The sequence below is a fragment of the Lepidochelys kempii genome, chromosome 5 (genome assembly GCF_965140265.1).
Source record: "Lepidochelys kempii isolate rLepKem1 chromosome 5, rLepKem1.hap2, whole genome shotgun sequence".
In the NCBI taxonomy this organism is placed as follows: domain Eukaryota; kingdom Metazoa; phylum Chordata; order Testudines; family Cheloniidae; genus Lepidochelys; species Lepidochelys kempii.
The window spans coordinates 49,508,114-49,530,321 of NC_133260.1; the positions used below are offsets into that span (position 1 = coordinate 49,508,114).

At 46.4% G+C, this 22,208-nt stretch overlaps 1 protein-coding gene across 8 annotated transcripts in view; it reads right to left on the reverse strand.

Moving 5' to 3' along the window:
- ARHGEF28 (Rho guanine nucleotide exchange factor 28) overlaps nt 1–8,346 on the reverse strand; it is a 194,482-nt gene extending 186,136 nt beyond the window's left edge. For 7 of the 8 annotated variants that reach the window (XM_073344266.1, XM_073344268.1, XM_073344263.1 and 4 more), the window contains exon 1: nt 8,125–8,346. The gene's annotated coding sequence lies outside the window, so the exon portion shown is untranslated. The remainder of the gene's footprint in view (nt 1–8,124) is intronic. The other variant, XM_073344273.1, reaches the window with a different exon arrangement.
- Between the last annotated feature and the right edge of the window lie 13,862 nt (nt 8,347–22,208).

Here is a 22,208-nt window from a genome sequence, read left to right on the forward strand (position 1 = left end):
TTATGTGTGTAGACACATTTACATGTTCCTTTTTGCATAATGGTCCAACACCTCTGTACCACACAGATCTATTGTCATCCCATAATCTGTAGAGTAAATTACTAAAATCAAAATGCTGACCTGTGAAAATAAACCTACAGTTAAAAGCCATGAGTATCTTGGAATGTATATCTCATTTCCATGATTGTGATGCCCCATACTTTAATACATGTTTGTAAAACACTTTGAGGAATACAAGTCCTATTATTATTTTAGAGGCCAGCACCCCAAATTTGATTTTGATCGATTGAGTGTGGAGTGGGGCGACTGACCCGCTCCGATAGGCAAGGGTTAAAAGCAGCCAAGCTAGACTGATTGGGGAAGCAGCCACAGCTGTGGCCACCTCAATCAGGGCCCAGCCAGCCCTTATAAGAGGGCTGGGGGCCAGGAGCTAAAAGAGTCTCTCTCCAGCTCTGGAGGGAGAAGGGCTAGCTGCCTGAAAGGAAGGTACCTGAACTGGAGCAGTGCTGGGGAGCTCCAGCCTGGTAAAACCCCAGGCTGCGAGCCTTGTTGAAGGCCTACAGAGGTACTGGGGCTGCAGACATACGGCCTGGGAAATAGGCAAAGGCAGCAGGTCCTAACCCCTTGCCAATGATGAGTGGCCATTACAGACTTCAGTCTGCCCTGGTGAGTGGGGGCTAGATGATGACTGACAGTAGCCACTTAGGCAAGGTGGGTTTAGAGACTTGGGGGTTCCCTACGGAGGAGAGACCCAGACTGTGGGGTACTGCTGAGGCAGAACCCTGAGGTAAAGGGCACCGGGGTCTGGGAGGGACGGGGCCAGCAGCAGGCGAGACACTGGCCTGCAGATGGAGCTCCATATGCTGGAAAACAGCTAATTCCCAAGATCACCAGCAGGAGGCGCTGTGCCAGTGAGTCTCACTTTGCTACACGGAGCAACATGAAACAAAAGGCGTCTTTGTATTTTAACAATAGTGGCCATGTAAAGGTCATTAGCAGGCAAGAAAATACTTCCACTGAGCACATACGCGCACATACACCCCCCATCCTCACCCCACAATACCCTTACTGCCCCTTACACAAAATTATGAGATTCTGAGGGGTGCTTATAAAACCAGAGATTTCCAGTAAAATACTGCTGGCCGGAACTGTTTTATTGCAACATATGTGGCAACTTGAATCACAATACATTATATACCAAAAGGCACTATCATTGTTTCCTGTCAGGACACACTGCACAGAGATCAAATCTTAGTCAGTACAGAATGTACTTTTATGCACAGCTTCTTGCCGTGGACCAAAACTAAAAGATCTTAAAATAATTCAGTGACAGAAAAAAAGTAGCCAGTTGAAGCAAAAATATGATGACTACTTACTTCCAAAATGCATGGATTTGTACCATATAACCAAGGTTTTTCAAATCAGTCTTAATTCTAATTCTGATGAAGATGCATAGCATGAACTGCGGGGGGGGAGGCGGGGGGGGAGGAGCGGGGAACAGCTACCAGCCTTGCAGTCATTTACTTCATTCCAATATTTTTCAAAGTGAGAAGTAAAATAATCCCTTACCTATAAATGTATAATGAAACAGCTTGCATAGGTCTTGATCACCTCACTTTGCACTCGTCTGCTCTTGAAATCAAGAGAACTTGAGAAACTTAACTAAAATTTCTTTTACAAACACCGTTCATATCAACAAGAGAAACACACTTCTCATTTTATTTGGGACTAAAATAACAGATCACTTATCTTCCTGAAGATTATCACCCAATTCACCGCTCAGTTAAAATACTAGTGTTTTCATTAGTTAAAGCCACCACTATTTTGTGTTGCACTGCAGAGAAAATATTTGAAGAGCCAAAATAAAAATGCTCCTTTAGTACCAGTTTTGGAAGCTGTGTTACTTTTTAAGAGTGTTGTTTGCTAACACTATTGATGAAGATATTTTAAATACTAAAGAAGCCATTGTACTGGGGCAATAATTTTGTACCACCATTAAAACCAATGTTTCTTTCTTCATCATTTTTCATAAAGGTTCCACAAAGCTCACAGTCACAGGCAGGAGATAATATAAAAACTCTGCCCTTGTACTGTTCACTGGTAAGAATACTGAATAAATGAATGCTAGAGCAATGCTTTTCTAACTGTGTTCAAACATATAATCCAATACTAAATGTGATGGTTCATCACCTCTTCAACCTTTGACTTTTCCACATAAGTGCTCTAACTTTATGAATAAAGTTTAGGAGGTTTCTCTACCAAGCTATGCTAGCTGTGTGTCTCATCACATTTCTGTAATATGCAGTTCATCTGCCTTTTTGAGCAGTGGGAAAAGGCTGCTCTGAGTATGCTATTTGTCTAAATTAGGAATTGCTGAAATACATCTACGTTGACATAAAGTTGTCTCAGCATTCTGTCTTGTTCTGAGGGTGACTCTATGGAACAGAGTTAAGGTGTTTAGGTGACTTTAGCTATATATCTGCATGCTTTCACTTCAGTCCTGGCTGGCGGGGCTCAGGCTTCAGCTTTAGCCCTGGGCGGCAGGGCTCAGGCTATAGTCCCCACACCCAGGGATGAACCCCTTGGGCTTCAGCCACCCCGCCCAGTGTGATGGGATTCGGGCTTCAGCTTTGGTTCCCCCTCCGACCTGGGACATGCATTAATCATGCAGTGTGTCACAGTGCAATGAACTTTGAGAACCCCTGGGCTAAAGCGATACATGCTTTCAATTTTAACTGCAGGATGAAGGGGGGTGGGGGTTTGCTAGGAAACTCCCTCAGGTTTTTCAAAATCCACAAGCTATTCCTGCAGTCACCCTCCCATTCTCTTCCCCCTCTTGCAGAACTAATTTCTTAAGGATGAAGCATGAAGTTTCCCTTTGCTCCTCCCTCTCCCAATGGGGAGCTCATGAGCTCTGCAAGCTTTGAAAGTTCCACAAGAAGTGCTGGAGGAAAATCCATTCCTCCTTAGCATGAGCTGTACATGTACGAAGGCTCACAAAGGATATATATTCAGTCCTGGACTGTAGCAGTCTAATCTACAACTCTACCTGCTATCTTCCTTAAAATGTGGCAGCACTATGGAAATTTCCTCCTCCCCCTATCCCTCAACTGCCAGCAATGCAAATCCAACCTGAGCTCTAAGAATCAAGGTGTGGTTGTTTTATTCACACCGCCATCCTTAGTAATAACATTTCTGCAATTTAAACTTGCTTAAACAATTATGTTAATGATGTATGAGACAGAACGGATTTCTGCTCACTCTCCCATGGCCACGTTAGCATTGCAGAACAATTAAGGAGTAAGTAATTGTAACATTTTTGTCAGTAAAGTCATCAGATATGACTCAGTGTCATAGGGAGCAGATTTTGTTGGGTAAGATGGCATTATTTTTAAATGGTCTCTTTCTGATCATAAATACAATTCAGCTTGTTGTTTATGGCAGTGGTTCTCAAACTTTTGTACTGATGACCCCTTTCACACAGCAGGCCTAAGAGTGCGGCCCCACCCCCTTATAAAGTTTGAGAACCCCTGGTTTATGGCTTTCAATATCCATCTTAATGATACTCAGACTGTAAGTATCAACGAGCCTGTAGTAACTTTAAAAATATATATTGATTTTTAACTTATCAATGAACAACTTTGAAGAAAAAACTGAAACTATCTGAAAAATGTCAAGATGCTCAGAAAAGCCATTCAGAACCAAAAGGAGTAAAATACAATCAGTAGATAGAGTTGAGAAGTGACATCTAAGGAAGTTTAGATGCATGAAAAGCTGTGGTTGTAGCAATATATGTGAGATGATTTACAAGTATACTAAATACAGTTTTCATTACAAAGTTTCCCTATAAATTAAATGTTTGGGTATAGACAGACAGAAATTGTCAAATGTAGATCTGAAATGCATGTGCAAATCCTATCCCATTTGCAAATGGGCTCCTGGGTGTACATAATGATTAACTGTCCACCTAAGCGTTCATATATGCATGCAAATGATTATGAGGAATCTGCATTCTAGGCAGCCACTTCTGAAAACTGGCTCCATAGTTTTCAAAACTATGTAGCTCAGCTCAAATGATCTTAATGCAACAAAAGTGAATTTGCTTTTTGACGTAAAATAGCATTTCCCAACCTCTAGATAAGGTACTAGTAAAATAGATCCATTTCTACCCTACACACCACACACTCCTCATAATATGGTCTCTTTCCTCAATTTTGTCTCAGACACCAGCATCACCTAAGCAGGCAACAAGAGTTGTGTGACCTCTTACTTTTATATTAACAAAGGGAGTCACACATTAGTTGATATCTGGAATAAGAAATCATCTTTTCTGTTGTCTAAAAATATCTAGGTTCTAGAAATGTAGTGAAGGTTCTCTCACCCACCTTGGCACAGTGAATGTTAATATAACTTCCACAATGAGTGCAAGCATCTGGGTGATGCGGATATAACCCTAAAGCTATGTGTTGCTCTTGCTCCATGGAGAAGCTCCAAATGCTATCAATAGGAGCTGTGTGCAGAGACCGAGCCTTTTAAGTTATCCTTCTAACTATTATTTCTGGATGCACTTCTCCCTTCAGTACTGTTAAACTGTTTTGTAACCTATTTTGGGTCTTGTATATGAAAATATCACAGACCTCATCACATTTGACTACAGTCTATAAATGCAAGTACAAGGCATCTATGCAGGCTGCAGTATATCACACAGCTAGCATCTGTAGAAGCGGTATGGCTGGCTGGAAAATGGAAATGATTCATGAAGAGTGAATTGGTGTTGGGGAAATGGAGTTGCTCAGAGACCAGGATTTTAACGTTTAATGTTCACTATAGTAATAACGTGCCAGGCTGAAGAGAGATTTTGAGGCAGGATCTGAAGAGTCAACAGGAAAATTCCTGTGTTTTTAAGGACTTTAGATGTATAAGCATGTACACCCTGTGTACAGCGTGGAGCTCTGCTCTGTGTTGCTGCCTGCATAGCAGCATGCAGGTTCTCCCATCATCCACCAAGCACAGCTACGTAAGGGCCCATGGAGGCTATCTGATACATTGCACTGGAATGGCTCAGCTGCTGGTGGGGACAGGGAGCATTCCTCCCTTGAGCCCCCTGCCCTCTTCCCTATATCTGTGCAATGCATAGCCCAGATCTAAGCTGGGCACTCAACAGAAGGTTTGTCTTATGTTTCTTTTATGTTTTACCTTGCACCAGGCCACAAGTTACAGCAGCTTTCTCCAAAGTCTTGCTTGTGCAAGTAAAAGCAACGAAGCATGGCTGTGATTCTGGTGACTTGGGAAGCCTTACATCTCTATAGTAATAATAATAAAAAACCATACTGGACCAATAAAATACAGTTCAATGCATTTTTAATAAACCTAAAGAGCCTGCTGAACAACCTGGGTTCAGTATCATGTCATCACCAACTAGTGCTGCTAGAATAAAGGGTCTTTCAGTGTAAATAAATATTTCCAGAAATTCATCACTTGACCATAACCTTTGACTATGATAAGATGAAACCTAGCAGTACAGGTATCATTTTTATTATTGGTATTACAATAGCACCTACTAGCCCCTTTCTACTAAGCATTGTACAAACACATGTAATACTATGTAAGAGTATATTCCCCAAAGAGTCTACAGTATTATCATCATCCCATTTTACAGATTGGAAATTCGGGCACAGAAGTATTAAGTGACTGACCCAAGGCCACACAGGAAGTCTGTGGCAAAAGTGGGAACTGAAGCCAGATCTCTGAATCACAGCCCAGCGCCTTAGCCATACACCATCCTTCCTATCATCCCTGAAGCATATACTTAAAAACTGCTATTTGGATTAAAAGAAAGTTAAACCATAGTTTTCTGAAATGTCCCTGGCGCCCAAATGCTGAAGTCTCCACAGGGGAAGCTCCCAATGGAGCCAATAGGATTTTGGGCTGAATTAGGACAGCAGTTTTAAGCTCATTGGGAGAACATTGCTGTATATTAAATAACTGATTGTGGGCTTCAAAACCTAGTCTTTAACTCAAGCTTTTCTGCCTAACTGAGAAGACCAGGAGATTACCTGATCTTTTATTTTTAAAACATACCAGACCATAGGATCTGCTCATCAATTTAATTATTTTATCATCAAGTACACAAAAACTGCCCTGCAAGAAGAAAACCCAAAAAACAAACATATATTTTTAGTATAAACATTTATGAAAACACCAGTCTCTAATTTTTGTTTTTGGCTTGCTAATGTGTACAGTTTTGTGAAGACAAAGATAACTCTTTGTCTATGTAGGAAACTGACACATGGCCCTTTAACATTCCTCTACTGGTGGTCCCTTGTACACTGCACCAAGCTGACATATCTCATCCTCACCTTCAAGGCTTTGGCACAGCTCTCTCATCCTACATGGCAGATGTTGTCTCCTTCCACATTGTCCCTTTCTTTCCCTCCAAGAGTGACACCAGACTTAATGCCCTGTTCCTACACGTATTCTCATATCTGATCCTATTCCACACACACACAAAAAAAAGGAGTACTTGTGGCACCTTAGAGACTAACAAATTTATCTGTGCTTAAGCTTTCATGAGCTACAGCTCACTTCATTGGATGCATGCAGTGGAAAATTTTCCACTGCATGCATCCAATATAGCTCACGAAAGCTTATGCTCAGATAAATTGGTTAGTCTCTAAGGTGCCACAAGTACTCCTTTTCTTTTTGTGAATACAGACTAACACGGTTGCTACTCTGAAACCTATCATTCCCATCAGAGTCTCAAATAAACTGTTCCTGTTTTCTTTCATAATTTTATTTCTTTTAGCTTTCCAGTTCATCTTTGTTGTTGTTGCTGTTCAGTTGAAACAATGTTTGACTCCAGTTCAGAAGTACCAGTATAAGCATTTTTCAATACAGCTATAATGTAAGTGACTCGCTGAAAGTCCTAGCTTATTATTTCTGCCTTCTGCTACTCAATTGTTAATTGAGATACTATCAAAACAAGCAAAAGTGCTGGTGCTTAGCTCAAACTTGGGGAAAAATTATCAGGAGCATAACTGCTGCTTCCTTCACACCCTGGGTCAGTCCAGCCAGAATCATTCTGGGAATCCACTTGTTGGCTGGAAGCCAGCACCTGGTTCACCAGCTGTCCCGATGACAGCCCAGTCAGAGATGCACACTCATAAGACCAGCCTCAGAGCTTAAATTCATAACTTTGCTAGACACTGGAAATCACAGTCTTAATAAAGACACTGGATTCATGGCTTATTACAACAATCTATAAGCCACTAAGCCCCTTTTTTGTCCTATGGTGTTAATAGGCCAGTTCACCTTGAATCGTCCCTTAGCTTAGCATAGGGGTAGGCACTAGGTGGACCATGGGCCAAATCCAGACCACCAGATGCTTTTGAATGGACCCTGAAATATTTTTATTTACTTATCATCATTGATGTTTTTATTAATTATTATTATTATTAATTTCTCTGGAGTCTGGCCCTTCACTACACTTTGACCAAGAAATTTAGACCTGGACAAACAATAATGGACTGCCCCTAGTTTACCATATTCTATCGGTTCAACCTGGCATCTAGCTGGGACACTGGGATTACCTTTCCCAGGCCTACAGAAGAGCTCTGTGTAAGCTCCAAAGCTTGTCTCTCTCACCAACAGAAGTTGGTCCAGGACAAGATCTTATCTCACCCACCTTGTGTCTCTAATATCCTGGGACTCCCGCGCTACAAAAACAGAGAGCCTAGGACAGACACCTGGCCCGTGAGCTCTCCCTAGCAGGACCCGCTCTTGGAAGGGAAGTGATGGGCTCAGCAGCAGCAGCAGCCCCTCCCTCGGGTGTGCGATTTCCCCGGCAAACACATCCTTAGCCTCCCACTCCCTCCAAGGACCCCAGTACTAGTGGCGATCAGCGCTGCCCCCCGCACCCTGCATGTCACACTGCCCAAGGGGCGGCTCGCCCCAGCCCTTCGCCCCGCAATGCAGCAGCGCAGCTGCTCGGGGCACTGACCAACCCTGGGACGCGAACCCGCAGCAGAGGCGAGACCAGCCGCCTCGGGCGAAGGCACCTGACCGAGGGCCACAGCTGGACACTCAGCCCCCAGCACCGCGCAAACGCCAGGCTGCAACCTTTACCTGCGGCAGGGAGGCTCAGCCCCGCTCTGGGCGGCCGGGCTGCCCCCGCCTCAGGCGGGCCGGTCTTTGCAGGAGAGGCGGGAAGCCGGGCTGGAGACCTGCTGATGGAGAAGGCGCCCTACACTGCCCAGAGACCGGCGCCCGCCGGGCTCCGCTGCCGAGGGGAGGAGCCCGGCGCTGCACAGCCCAGCGGACCTGCAGCTGCGTGTGAGCGCCGCCGCCTTTCCCCCGCGCCTGAGCGGGGGGAGGGACGCGCTCAGTCCTCTCCGGCGCCCGAGACGCGCTGGCCCTGTTGCCAGTTCCTGGGGAGCTTTGGTCGCTGCCCAGCTAGGGGGACAGAGACGTCGAGAAAGGGGCCGGCTGCGTCTATAGCACCCCTCCGCGGGGCATGGCAGGCCCCAAACGTTTAAAACTCTTGAGTCAGGCTGCCAGGCATCCTGGGATTTTATCTTTCTTTCTTTCTTTATTGAAAAGGGCCCCAAACTAATTATTCTTTGTTTGCCTTCTGGTTTGCGATCATTTTCAAAGGTTCCTTTTCCCCCCCTCACACCCGCGCTTTGGAGAGCCTCAGGGAATCACCAGCCTCCAGAAGCTGGGGCTTTAAGAAAAACCATCAACTATCACGAGATGAGCAATAAGGTTACAGGGAGCAGCACCATCGCATTTTCCCTTCTTGGAAGTCAGGAACTGTGTTAAGGAGGGTTAGCTCCAGTTGTACTGTGGTAGCACACAAAAGCCACATTGTTACAGACACTGTTGTAAATGCATAGTCAGACAGACTCAGCTCCTCAAAAGGTATTTAGGCACCTAAATCCCACCAATTTCTATGGGAGTTTTGTGCCTAAATACCTTTGAGGTCTGGGCCACAGTCTCTGCTCTGAAATGTTACAACTTTTATTCCATCAACCCAGAGAGACAAAGCTCAATGATGCGCAATGTCCTTCATCGAACTCTAAGGAAGCCCTATTAATCCTAAAATAACTTATATATCATCTTTTGCTATGTTAATGCTTTTAAAAAACTATTGCTATGTTTGTATGCAGTGTTACTGTAGCCATGTTGGCCCCAGGATATTAGAGAGACAAGGTGGGTGAGGTAATATCTTTTATTTCAAAGGCTTGTCTCTCTCACCAACCAACATTGGTCCAATAAAAGATATTACCTCACCCACCTTGTCTCTCTAGTATGGCTGTGCTTGTAATTCATGCTCTAGGACGGTACCACTGCCCTCTACTGGATGGATTCACAAGGCATGAGGGATGAACTGTATGCCATAGTCTGTATATATCTAGCAGCGTTTCTTTCCTTTTACTCAATTTGTAGGAGGCTGTGCTTTGGGATCAAAGTTCTAAATCCTGCACTCCACCATCACCTTTTGAGCAGCTAGAGTGCATAGTGAGAAATGTTCATTCTTCGAATGCCATAGATTTGCCACACTATTACTAATCATTGCCTGGTTTGTGTTCTATAATACAGAGAGCACTACACAAACATTAACCCTTATGCCCCTCAGCCCCAGTGAGGTGTAGAAATATTCTTATCCCTGCTTCACAGACAAGGCAACAGATACAAAAAGATTTCTTGACTAACTCAAAGCCACACAGTGGCTTTGCAAAATATACCCTAGAGTCCAGATAATGCAATAGTCTTTTACATAATAGTACTTTCATTCTAAAGGATCACATTACATTTTGCTTTCCATACCATCCTGAATGTACGGTATATATATGCCCTTTGTACTGCTAATGTGATAAATTATCTATTTAGGTATAAACTGGTCAATGTCTGTGGCATTTTCCTAATATGATACAACAGGTGCAACTATAGTGAAACTTTTGTTAACAGTCACCTACTAACCCTGGCAACCTGCCCTTATGGGCAACAAAATCTCAATCTCTGTTGTACTACATTATGCAGCTGCTTGTTAGAACTTCAAGAAAAATAGTCACTTACATGCCCACCATTAACAGTTTACCCTGTGTTGTTTTTTTTTAGTCTCATCCCCAAATGAAATGGTCCACTGCAGTGTCATTGAATAGGCAGAATAAGGGATGTCTTAAATCAGTTATTAATGTTTACAATTTTAATAGATAATAAAATGATAAATAACCTATTGTCCTCTTGACCAAATTGGCCGAATTTTTTGTTCTTGATTTCCTATTTTTTAAAATGATATTGGATCGGCTGTTTTATTAAAATAATCAAACATTTAACACAAATTTGCATTTTGTAACATATTTTAAAAGGTTACTATGGTTATCCTGAGTTTTAGTGTCTTACTTCATACGTCTTAACCTGATTTGCTGGAAAACTGGTCCTGATGAATGCACAACCTCTTCCATCATGATGGAAGTACTCCCTACAGAATCTTCCACAGACTCTGTTGAGCCTATCTCTGGTATTGCTCACCTCCCATTCAAACTGCTTGTATTATGTTTTGTGATTGCCTCTATCTGACAAGGAGAAAATCCTCATAGTATCTCCCAGCCTTCCCTCAGACTTGATTGTTGACTTTTCCGCAAAGTGGCTGACCTGGCAGTAGGCCAAAGGCACCCTCTACACTGTTCCAGAGTAGCAGCCATGTTAGTCTGTATTCGCAAAAAGAAAAGGAGGACTTGTGGCACCTTAGAGACTAACAAATTTATTTGAGCATAAGCTTTGAGCTGTAGCTCACGAAAGCTTACGCCCAGATAAATTTGTTGCCCTCTACACTGTGAAAATTAATATATTAGAGTGGCCACTTAATGCAGATATTACTGGGTTATAGCACAGTTTGGTAAGAAAGTTAAGACATGGTTTGGTCCCATCTACACAGGCATCACCAAAATCACGTGAAGCCTATGAGGGCATTAGTCTGTAGTAACCAATCAGCCCAAAGGGTATAATTTATAGTGTACCTTGGACCAAAGGTATGCAGAACTGGGAAAGTGGTTCCTTACCAGGCATTTATTTATATTTTTATGTTTCTTTCACAGGTTCTGTTATTCCAACACTATGCACAGATGCTAATGTAACAAGTTCACTTTGCTAGAGGTTTGTTACTGTGCTCTGTGGGAGCCTCCCTTGGAATTAAAAAATAAAAATTATCTGGAAAGCAATTGTCTTCCTTTGGTTCCTTGCCTGGGAAATCACTATAAACCTGCTGCATATGCAATATTTCTTTCTCCCGTGCCTACAGTGCTCTCCCTATCCCAGTGTGCCAAGTGCCCACTCTCTTCATTCCGATCTCCCCTGAAACCCCACTTCTGCAAGGTTCACAATATTAACCCACTGACTGAAAAGCAGCGTATGTACTACCAGGCTTAAAGGATTCCAGTCTATTGTGTTTGATCTTTGTGTGCCTTTCAGACTGCCAGCCCCTTGCAGCAAGGATGTCTGCATTTAGTACAGCACTTGGTAAGTTGTCTGCATGCACAAAATAAATAAAACAAAACATTCTGCATAGAGGGCAACTACAGAATTAGGTCCAAAATTGTCTCAGTGTTAAAAGCCAGAGCCACACATCACACATTAAATTAATTTATAGAAAAGTTGTGGCCAAGAACGTTAATACACTGGAGGCTCCTTGCTAAGAACATGAGGTCATTACCAGACTCAAATTATATAATGGAAGACTCAAGCTTCTCATTTATTTGCACAGGATGCCCTCAATGTAATTATTGGCTTACGTGCCCATCATTTTCTTTTATTTAAAAATAAATAGTTTTGCCATCCCATTTAAAGAAGCAGACCTATCACCCTGCTGCAACAAAAATACAGCTCAGAGAGGCAGCCCTGCCCCACATGAATTGGATTTCTGAAGGAGATCAGAACAAGGTGATGTACTCACCATTTGCAAGGCCAGGAACCTTGCCCTCCACAAGGAAAAATAAACCTGCATTCAGAATTTGCTGATCATCATTCATTCCTCCATTCTTTGTAGCTTAACACCAAGCTTATCACCTCCTGTGCTCTCTGGGCCAAATCCAGGGTACAGTGAGGTCCCATTAACTTCAGTGGGACCAGGATGTAATCTTGCATACAGGTCTTTTAGATGTCAGAGCTGGAAAAAGAGAATAAATTATGGTGTAAATTCAGAGTGAAAAGAACATAAGAGTCAGATCCATGGAGGAACAAGACAATCGGATGATACTTGCAGCAAAATCTTTACTAGAACAACTTATTTATATAGGACCTTTCATCCAAACCAATCCCAATGTGCTTTAAAGACAGCATACAGAGGGATTGTTTCACCACCATTGAAATCCAGCCACCTCTCATCTGCAAGCAATCCATCTGGCACCTGCACACTTCATTAAAATTTATGAAGCAAGTGAAGAATTACTTATACAAATGAAGATCTCTTTTCCCTTCCCCACTCCCTTTGCAAAAAGTGCTATGGAAACTTTCTTGAAAATAAGTGCTCAGGATCTTTCATTTACATCTCATCTCCAACAGTACAGTGGCCTCTAGCATTAGGCTGGGACATTGGTTCATAACTGAATTAGAGAGAAGTGTCACTTAAGCCCTGATCCAACAAACACTTGAGCACTTGCATAACTTTATTCTTGTTAGCAGTCCCAGTGAAATCAATGGGCCTACAATTTGTGAACCCAAGCATTTAATTCTCACAGTAGAAAAAAAGTCAGAAGATTGGCTTTAGAAGCATTACATTTGAAAAATAATTACTGTATCTTTTGCTTTGCCTTCAGTTTTTGAGCTCTCTCTCCACAGCTGTGAGACCAAAGGTACTGCATCAGGCATATCAGAAGGCCAAAGAGAACAACAGATGATCCAGTGCCAAGCTGCAAACTCAGGAGTGAAATATCAGCTAAAATCACCTCTGCCTGTTGAAAATGGTGCCAGTATTGGGTACCAGTTCTCTATACTCATAGCTTCATGCAATTGAACAATTCCCTCCCTTCTGGAAGGCCATACTCACCATGGCTGGTGCTGTGAGTGACACCATGCAAAAAGCACTCTGAAGGAGAAGCGCCAATCAGCATGTCTTGTTTAAAACTTTGGGGGAGCAAGAGAAGGGAGATTATACTAACAATGGTACCTCTGTGTTTTATCTGTAGCAGCTGCCAGTGCAGCTTTGAGGGGTTCCCGCTCCACACCCATGGAACGCCCAAGCCAGATAAAGAGAAAGAGGACTCCGGATAACATGTTCAGTGAGATCCTGCAAGCCAGTGATGCATCAGGCTGTGAACAGAAGGCCTGAAGGATGAATAATGCAGACTGTATGTAGAAGGAAAGAGCGGACAGGAGAAAGGCCCAGGAGTTGGAGAGGGACATAACGTACCAGGACACAATGGGGTTTCCTTCTGCAGAAAACACAGATACTTCAGACTGTTGTGGACCTGCAAGTTCAACAGTCCTGAACTCACCTCCCTTTGCAGCCCTTGGAGAGCTCCAGGCTAGCACCTCCCTCAACTTTCCATGTGGCATCAGGGGACGCATCCCTGCTCCTACCACTCCACACCAGGGAGATATTAAGGACAATCACAACTTCATATACACTGACCTGAGAAGCCACGGTTGATGCATGTGTAGCTAAAATGGACATGAATGTTCCTTCCCCTTCTTTAAGCTCTGTTCCATAAATTAAAGTTTTAATATCTTTGCTTTTAACTTGCACAGAATTTTTTAAAATGTTTTTGTTACTCAATAGAACTCTATTGTTTGGAAAACAAAGTCATTTTTATAAGTTCCCAACATATGCTGCAGACTGTCTGGTGGTATTGAAAGCACCAACTAACTTGCGATTGTATACTTTGATACAACTCATAGGATCAGTGACACTCTGTAATAATTATAAATGTACAGCAAACACCACAAAATGAATAGATGCATTGTCAGTTTTATATTCATAGAGGTACACCAAGTACCACGCAATTCCTAACAGGCCCCCAAACTGCAAAGCCTGGTAGAGCATAGTACACCACAATGCATTACTGTGGCTCTCTTAAAGTACTCTTTTAGAGCCTCCATGAGCCGTATAGCTCTGTGCTGAGCTCTTCAGATAATAGCACTTGCATCAGGCTGATCAAACTCAGCAGACAGCCACTCCACCTTCATCCTGCAGCTTGGCAGCAGCTTTTCACCATTTGCTTCACAGATATTATGCAGGACACAGCAGGCAACAATAACCATTGGGATATTTTTCTCACTGAGTTCCATTCTTGTGAGTAAACAATGCCTGCATCCCTTCAATCTGCCAAAAGCTTACTGAACTGTCTGCACCTGCTGAGCTAGTATTTAAGTCTTTCCTGGCAGGTGTATGGCTTCATGAGCCAGGGTAGTAAGGGGTAGGCCGGGTCCCCCTAGGTTCACTATTGGCATTTCAACATCGCCACTGGTAATCCACCACTTGGGAAAGAATGTCCCTTCTTGTAGCTTTCTGAACAATCCTGTGTTCTTAAAGATGAAGGCTTCATACACCTTTCTTACCATCTAACACTGATATCAGTAAAGCATCCCCAGTGATTCACCAACACTTGCATAACCATATCAAAATAGCCCTTGCTGTTGATGTACTCTGTGTCAAGGTGGTCCGGTGCCCAATTAGGGACATGCATGCCATCTATTACTCCACTGCTATTCAGAAACCCCAAATCCATGCACTATGTCCCACAAATGGCTGAGAGTCACGGTCCTGTGTAGCAGCAGACAACTAATGGTCCTGCATGTTTACATGACAAATGACTCCGACAGTGGATTTTCCAACACCAAAATGACTTCCCACTGATCAGTAGCAATCCAGCATTGCAAGTGTCTGCAGTGTGATCACCGCTCACTTCTTGTCAGTGCAGCTCTCATTCTCATGTCCCTGTGCTGGAGGGCCGGCAACCTCAGCACACAAATCCAGGAACGTGACCTTGTGCATCTGAAAGTTCTGCAGCCACTGCTCATCATCCCATAGCTGCACTATGATGTTATCCCACCAGCCAGTGCTCGTTTCTTGGGTGCAGAAGTGGTTCTCTACCATTTGCAGCTGCTTCATGTATGCCACCAACAACCTTGAAATGGTTTTCACTTTGTCCCACAGCAGTCTGCCCTCCAGGAAATCATCATGTTCCCCGCAGCTCTTCTTGCAGCTCTGAAAATACTGGGTGATTGTGCATTCTGTGCTCGCAACGCTAACAACAATAGTGCAGAGCTCCACACGCCCCATGCTTCTGTCAGAGATGTCAGACAGTGACAAGTCCCACACAGGTTCATTTTCAAAACAGGCATGAAAATTATGGGATAGAGATGGCATTATGGGGTGGAGAAAGTTGCATGATGGGAACTTGACCCCTCATTCCAGTCACCCTTGTGCAACTTGTTTCTGCCCAATTATTCATTGCCAAAACTTCCCAAAAGTCAGGGTGCCAGACAGTGGAAAGCTGCACATTGGGATACCTACCTATGGTGCATCACAACAAGCACTTCTGGTAAATACACGCCGTGCCAATGCAAGAAGCCAAGTATGCATGCGCGCAAGTGATATACTAACTGCGGCAGCTCTATGCCAATGCAACTTGTGTCAGCAAAAGTTTGCAGTGCAGGCATGCCCTAAGTATCTTTAAAGGACTCCCAAACAAATGCTGACCAGATTTATTTCTGCTTAACATAGACCACAGCTCAAGGCGGTTTACTGGGAGATAATATAGATTTTAGCATTACTAACTCAAAAGTACTTTCCCCAATTTAAAATATGTATTTATCACATGTAGATCCAGGATATTTGATAAATACACTGCTTGCAGTGTTCCTGGCATCAAGTTACCTGAGTTGTCCTGCAGTTAAATGTAATTAACTAATAGTTATTTAATTTTGTCATGCTGTATAGAATGTCTTTTTACTGCACAGCAAATATGGAAGTAAAAGTCATTCATATCTGTTACTCCCATAATACAGGCACTGTGTGTCTCTACTTTATTTAGAGAATAACAGCCAAGGAAATAAAGGTGTCACATAGCAATATTTATGTGGGTGAACAGAAGAGTTGTTGGCTCCATTTAACAGGCCAAGTTTAATGGACAATCCTTTATTTATTATGCAATTTTGCATAAAAAAAATTATGCAGCTTGATTGGCTCTGCTTTTTTCTTTGATGCCTCTTATGAAATAACCCACCTGTCATTTAAACTGAAACTTTTGATCTGCTGAGTGTTAATTGATTCAATTTGCAAAAGTAAATTGAGTCTTTACTCAAAATTATTTTTTTAAGATAGTATTACATAATCAACGTATCATTGTGGGCCAGGGTGACAGGATCATTTCTTCATCTCATGAAGTAATACATTACCCCAAGAACGGGACTGCTACAAAAGTAGGGAGGTCATTCTTCTCTTGCACATGAGATGCAGGCTTAATTTGCTTCAAAATGAGAACAGCTCCCACTAATCGCCACTTGGGAATTAAAATTTGCAACACAGAGTGCTCCAGAAACAACTCCCATCACAGGAAACCTGTTAATTAAAAAGCACTGCCATTTTAGTCACCCTTCATCATTAAGGCAATTGTTTGCACAATTTGTGACAGGTTGTGTAGATAGATTTAAAAAACCCTACTCTTCTACAAAAATCTAGGAAATACTTTATTATGGAAATGACAGAATATTTGTGTGCCTGCATTTCTAAACAGCTCACATGGGAAGAGTTTTGAATCCATTTTATTTTAAACTGAGTTGTACTCACTTTTTAAGAAAGGCACAGTAAGAGAGTGCCTCTTCACAGAGACGGTACAGAAATTTCACCATATTTTAAATATTCCATAGTCTTTCTGCAATAAAAATGTAGTGAATCCCTATAGAATTTAAAGCTTAGATATCTTTTAGTAACCACTGTGACAGGATCGGGCCAGATGGCTATAGGAGAGTAATTTTTTTTTGAAGCAAAAGATGTTTTTTTTATTTGCATAACACACTTACAAAGTAAAAACAGCAACATATGCAATGTGTAACACAGCCACCAATCACAATTGTTTTCTCATTAGCTTCAGGGGAGGGAAGTGTTCAAGCTTGCCTGGGCCCAGAGAAGGGGGGCTTCCTCAACTCTCAGGATTTTCCACCCTTCTGAGTTACCTGGTGGCCCAGAGCGAGAGGGCTTCATCAACTCTCGTGGTCTTCCACCCCCTCGAGTTACCTGGTGCCACGCCCGAGTGTCACCAACAATTCCCTCCTCTGAAAGCACCCAACAAGAGGGGCAGGCTGTGGGGTAGACAATCCGGGGGGGGCACGTGCACCCACGTGTGAAAGGACCCCTCTAAGGTGGTGGTGTCCGCAGCAGCAATGGCTGGGGCTGGGGTCCCTTACTCTCTCCCCCAATCAAAGGGTCAAACAAAGGGACCCGGACGGGATCACCGAGCAGAGAACCTCGGACAGCGCACAATGCTCCTCAAAAGCATCAAGGGAGTCGGTGGACGCCGCCCAGAGGAACTCCACCCGGATACGTGAACGGACCGAGGATCAGAAAATGGCCCCACGGTCACAAGAAACTCCATCGGCCAACCTTCTCTCTCTGGTTTTATAGATGGCCATTTTAGCCAGGGCCAGGAGGAGGTTAACTAGGAGATCCCGCGACTTTGTGAGGCCACGGATGGGAAGTGCATAAATAAAAAGGTGAGGGGAAAAATGCAATCAAAAACATAATAGGAGATCTGTGAGGAGCTGGAATAGGGGCTGCAGCCTGGCGCACTCCAAACATACGTGCGCCAGGGTTTCCCTCACTCCACAAAAGGGACAAGTATCTGGGACGGGGGTGAACCGCGCCAAGTACGTGCCCATGCTCACAGCTCCATGAAGGAGCCGCCAACTGATGTCCCCGATGGGCCTCAGAACCAAGGGGGAATATAGGCTGGCCCACCGGGGCTGCTCACCCTCCAAAGGTGGCAGAAGGTCTCGCCACTTTGTGTCGGGGCGGGACACTATGGTGAAGGCGTGAAGGTATGGAGCATGAGCGTGTATAGATGTTTCCTTGGCGCGGTTTGGAAGCATACCGGCTGCAGTTCATGCAGCCGGCTCGCAGTGAATGGGTGAGGGGGTCGATTGGGTCTGCGGGGCAGAGGTCCAATTAAAAGGTCCGGCGGGCCTGGGGTAGAGGGTGGGCGGGGCGTGCCCTCGAGAAGGACCCGGTCGAGGTAAACTTGAGCAGCGGGTGGCAAAGCGGCCTTCACCTCCTGAAGTACGCACCAGGGGGTGCGAGGTCTGGAGAGCCCCATGCGCCAGGCAAGCATCAGGGGATCCAGCCAGTCTCCCCGCTCGTAGTCCAGGAGGTCTCCGACTCTCGTGACTTCTGCCAGGATAAAGCTCTGGCACACCAAGCGGGACTCTGCCACCTGCACACGGAGCTGGGGGTTGTGTAGCAAGGGCTCCATGAGGTGGAGCCCACAGACCTGTTTGTTAAAAACAGTTTCCAAGTCCAGAGGAGGTCCTGGTAGGAGACCGGCAGCCCCAAGACGTCTCACGGAAGACCTCCCGGACGGAGATAAAAGAGCTGCCGTTCATATCGAAGCCCTCGGATGTGGTGCAGGATGGCGTGCGCCAGTGTGCTCCACGCCGAACTGCCTGCACCATAGAGGAGCCTCTGTAGGGCCTGGAGGCGGAAGACACGGACCTGAGTGTGTAGACACTTCAGGCCCTGTCCTCTTTCCTTCAGGGGTAGATGAAGAACCCCTACAGGGGCCCAGTGTGTTCCTGACCAAAAGAACCCCAGAATCAATGTCCGGAAGTTAGTCAGGAAACCTGGGGCCGGGACCAGGGTGTTGAGCCGGTACCAGAGCATGGACAGGACTAGTTAATTAAGCACCAGCGCTCTCCCTCGGAGGGAGAGATATTGGAGTAGTCCCGTCCATTTCCGGAGTCGCTCTATCACCCCGCCCTCTAAATTTTCCCAGTTTTCCAGCAGAGAGGGATGCGTGGCAGAAAGGTAAACGCCGAGGTAGAGCAGCGGACCCGTGCTCCACCGGATGGTCTGAAGCGCGGGTGGGAGGGAGCTCACCTGCCACCAGTCTCCTATCGCCAAGCCAGAGCTCTTGACCCAGTTGACCCGGATAGAGGAGGCTGCCGAATAGATGGCCTGGCAAGCCTCCACCCGCGCTAAGTCGCCGGGGTCCTGGATCATGAGGAGCACGTACGCCGACAGGACCAGCTGCAGCTCTGGCTCCCGCAGCACCAACCCTGTCAACCTCCTGCGGAGGAGACAGAGGAAGGGCTCGATCGCCAGAGCGTACAGCTGGCCCAAGAGGGGGCATCCCTGACATACTCCTCACCCGAAGCTGACCGGTTCGGTCAGGGTCCAGTTGAGCTTAACCAGACACTCTGCAGAAGTGTACAGCACCCGGAGAAAACCCACAAACTGGGGTCCGAAGCCAAACGCCCGCAGAGTGCTCAGGAGGTACCCGTGGTCCACCCTATCAAACGCCTTCTCCTGATCTAGGGACAGGAAGACGAACAACAGACCGTCTCTACGCCCAAGTTCCAAAAGGTCCCAAACCAGAAATAGGTTATCAAAGTTACTGCGGTCCAGGACGGTGTAGGTCTGGTCTGGGTGGATCACATCCACCAGCACAGACCCTAGCCGCAGCGAGATTGGTTTCGCTACGATTTTGTAGTCCATGCTGAGGAGCGAGACGGGACTCCAATTTCGTAAATCGCGGAGGTCCCCCTTCTTCGGCAATAAGGCGAGCACAGCTCGCCTACACGAAAGAGGGAGGACCCCGCTCTGCGGAGACTCGGCCCAGATAGTGATTAGGTCTGGGCCGAGGACGTCCCAAAACACGAGGTAGAACTCCATGGTCAGCCCGTCCATGCCTGGAGACTTATTAGTGGGCATACGACAGAGGGCTTCCAAGAACTCGGCCAGAGTGAGAGGCAACTCTAGCCAGTCTTGGTCACTCGCACTGACCGTAGGGAGCTCCTCCCAAAGCACTCTGCAAGTGCTAGGGTAGGTCGGATCCTGGGAGAAAAGACTTGCGTAGAAGGCTCGGGCCCTCCCGCACATCTCCGCCGGTTCTGTGAGGGGTGTGCCGTCTTCTGCAGGAGGCAGGTGACGTGTTTCTTGGCCCTCCTCGTTTTCTCCAGGACATAGAAGAAGCGGGAGCCGCGATCCATCTACTGAAGGAGACGGATGCGGGATCGAACAAAGGTGTCCCGGGCCTGATGGTCCTCGAGGGCCTGGAGCTCCTCCCGCTTCTCCCGGCACGCTCCGCAGAGGAGCGGGTCTTCGGGGCTGGCAGCCAGATGCCTCTCCAACTCTAAGACCTCCCGTTCCAACTGCTTTATTGCCGCATTTCTCCGTTGGCTGGTGCCGCGGGTGTAGTCGCGGCAGAAGAGCCTGGCACGCACCTTCCCCAGGTCCCACCATCGCCGCGCCGAGGGAAAGGCGCGCCGCTGCCCTCACCAGGCCAGCCAGAATTCCCGGAAGGACGTCACGAAACCCTCATCCTCCAACAGGCTGTTGTTAAAATGCCAGTAGGCCAGCCCCGGCCTCTTTGCACAGAGGGAGGCTGTCACGGTGGCTAAGTGATGGTCAGAAAATGGGGCAAGCTGAACGCTGGAGGAGTGGGCTCGTGAGAGATGGAAGCGTGATAAATAAATGCGGTCCAACCGGGAGTGGCTCGACCAATGGGCTTCCACCCAGACAAAGGTGAACGAGGAAATGTCATCCGGGTGATGGTCACACCAGATGTCCACTAGGGAGTGATGTTCAACTATCTCCTGGAGGGTGTCCGCAGCGGCTGGACTCTGCTCGGTCCCCGAGCGGTCTCGCTCCTTGAGGGTGGTATTAAAATCCCCTCCCAGGACCAGGCACTCATGAGGATCTAAGGTGCCGAGGAAAGCGGACGCCTGCTGATAGAATTGCAGCCACTGTGGGCCCGATGTCGGGGCATAGACATTAAAGAGGTCAACCACAACCCCCTCTATACGGACCCAGAGATGCAGAGGGTGACCCGGTACGGCCTCGGCAACCCCTAGCACCTTGGGCCGTAGGTCGGAGGAGAACAGAGTCGCCACTCCAGCCTGCCAAATCGTAGAATGGCTAAAGTAGACCCTGTACCCCCACTCCAGCCACCAACTGTCTTCGGTGGTCGGATCCGTATGGGTCTCCTGCAGGAAAATCACAGAGTTCCCTCCTTCCCAAAGGAAGAAGAGCACCTGGGACCTGCGGAGAGCCATCCTACAACCCCAGGTGTTCAACGTTGCAATGGTGAGAGGCGTCATGGGGAGGGCCAGGGGGGATTCTCACTGGCAGGGACGCTCACATCCCCCAGCAGGCAGCACAACAGTCCTTGACCCATCCCGTAGGTGAGTAATTGGTCACGGAAGACGCAGACCCGCCAGTAGGCTGTGGCATCCTGCTCCCCCATCCCTTTACCTTCCCCCATGAGGGCCCTTGTGGCCCGGGGGATTTGAAAAAAATCCCCCCATTGCTGGAGAGTAAGCTGTACCTTGTTGCGGGAGCCATGGACATCCTCTAAAAACTTCCGCAGCTCTCCTCGCAGCTCATCGGGGGGTGGGGTTATGGTTTCCCAGTTGTTCCCCAGCAGGGCCCTTGGTGCAGCCCTGTGGTCCACTAAATGGACAAGCAGGGTGCGGACCCCCGACAGGGTGCCTGATGGGCTGGAGCTTCTAGGCCCGCCTCAAGCTCTGGGGCAATAGGGGGCAGTGGAGGGAAAATAGCAGCTCCTAATGGATCGGGGCAGGAGAACACAAAGGCCGCTCCCTGGGGGTCATCAGTTGGGAAAGGGAAGGAGAGAGCCCCGGGGGCGGCAATGATATTGCAGGAGGTAAATTGGATAGGGACAGGGGCAGAGGCGAGGTTCTGGGAGGCAAGCAGCTGGATGGTGGCACCTCCCGATCCGGCTCAAGGGTTAAGGGGGTGGGGAGGGAGCTCTCAGTGACATTGGGCATGCGCTCTGTGGTGGATTTAGTGGCCACAGCATCAAGAGGTGGATTATCTTCTGTAGTGCCCCCGCCCGGGAAGGAAGTCGATTGCTCCGCACCAAAGGGGGGTGCCCCTGGCGACTCGTGCCCCAGCTGCATGGCACCGGCTGTCACCTGAGCAGGCTCGGTGGTCGTCAGCGGGGTGCCATCAGCGGCTGGGTCAGTGGAGGAGT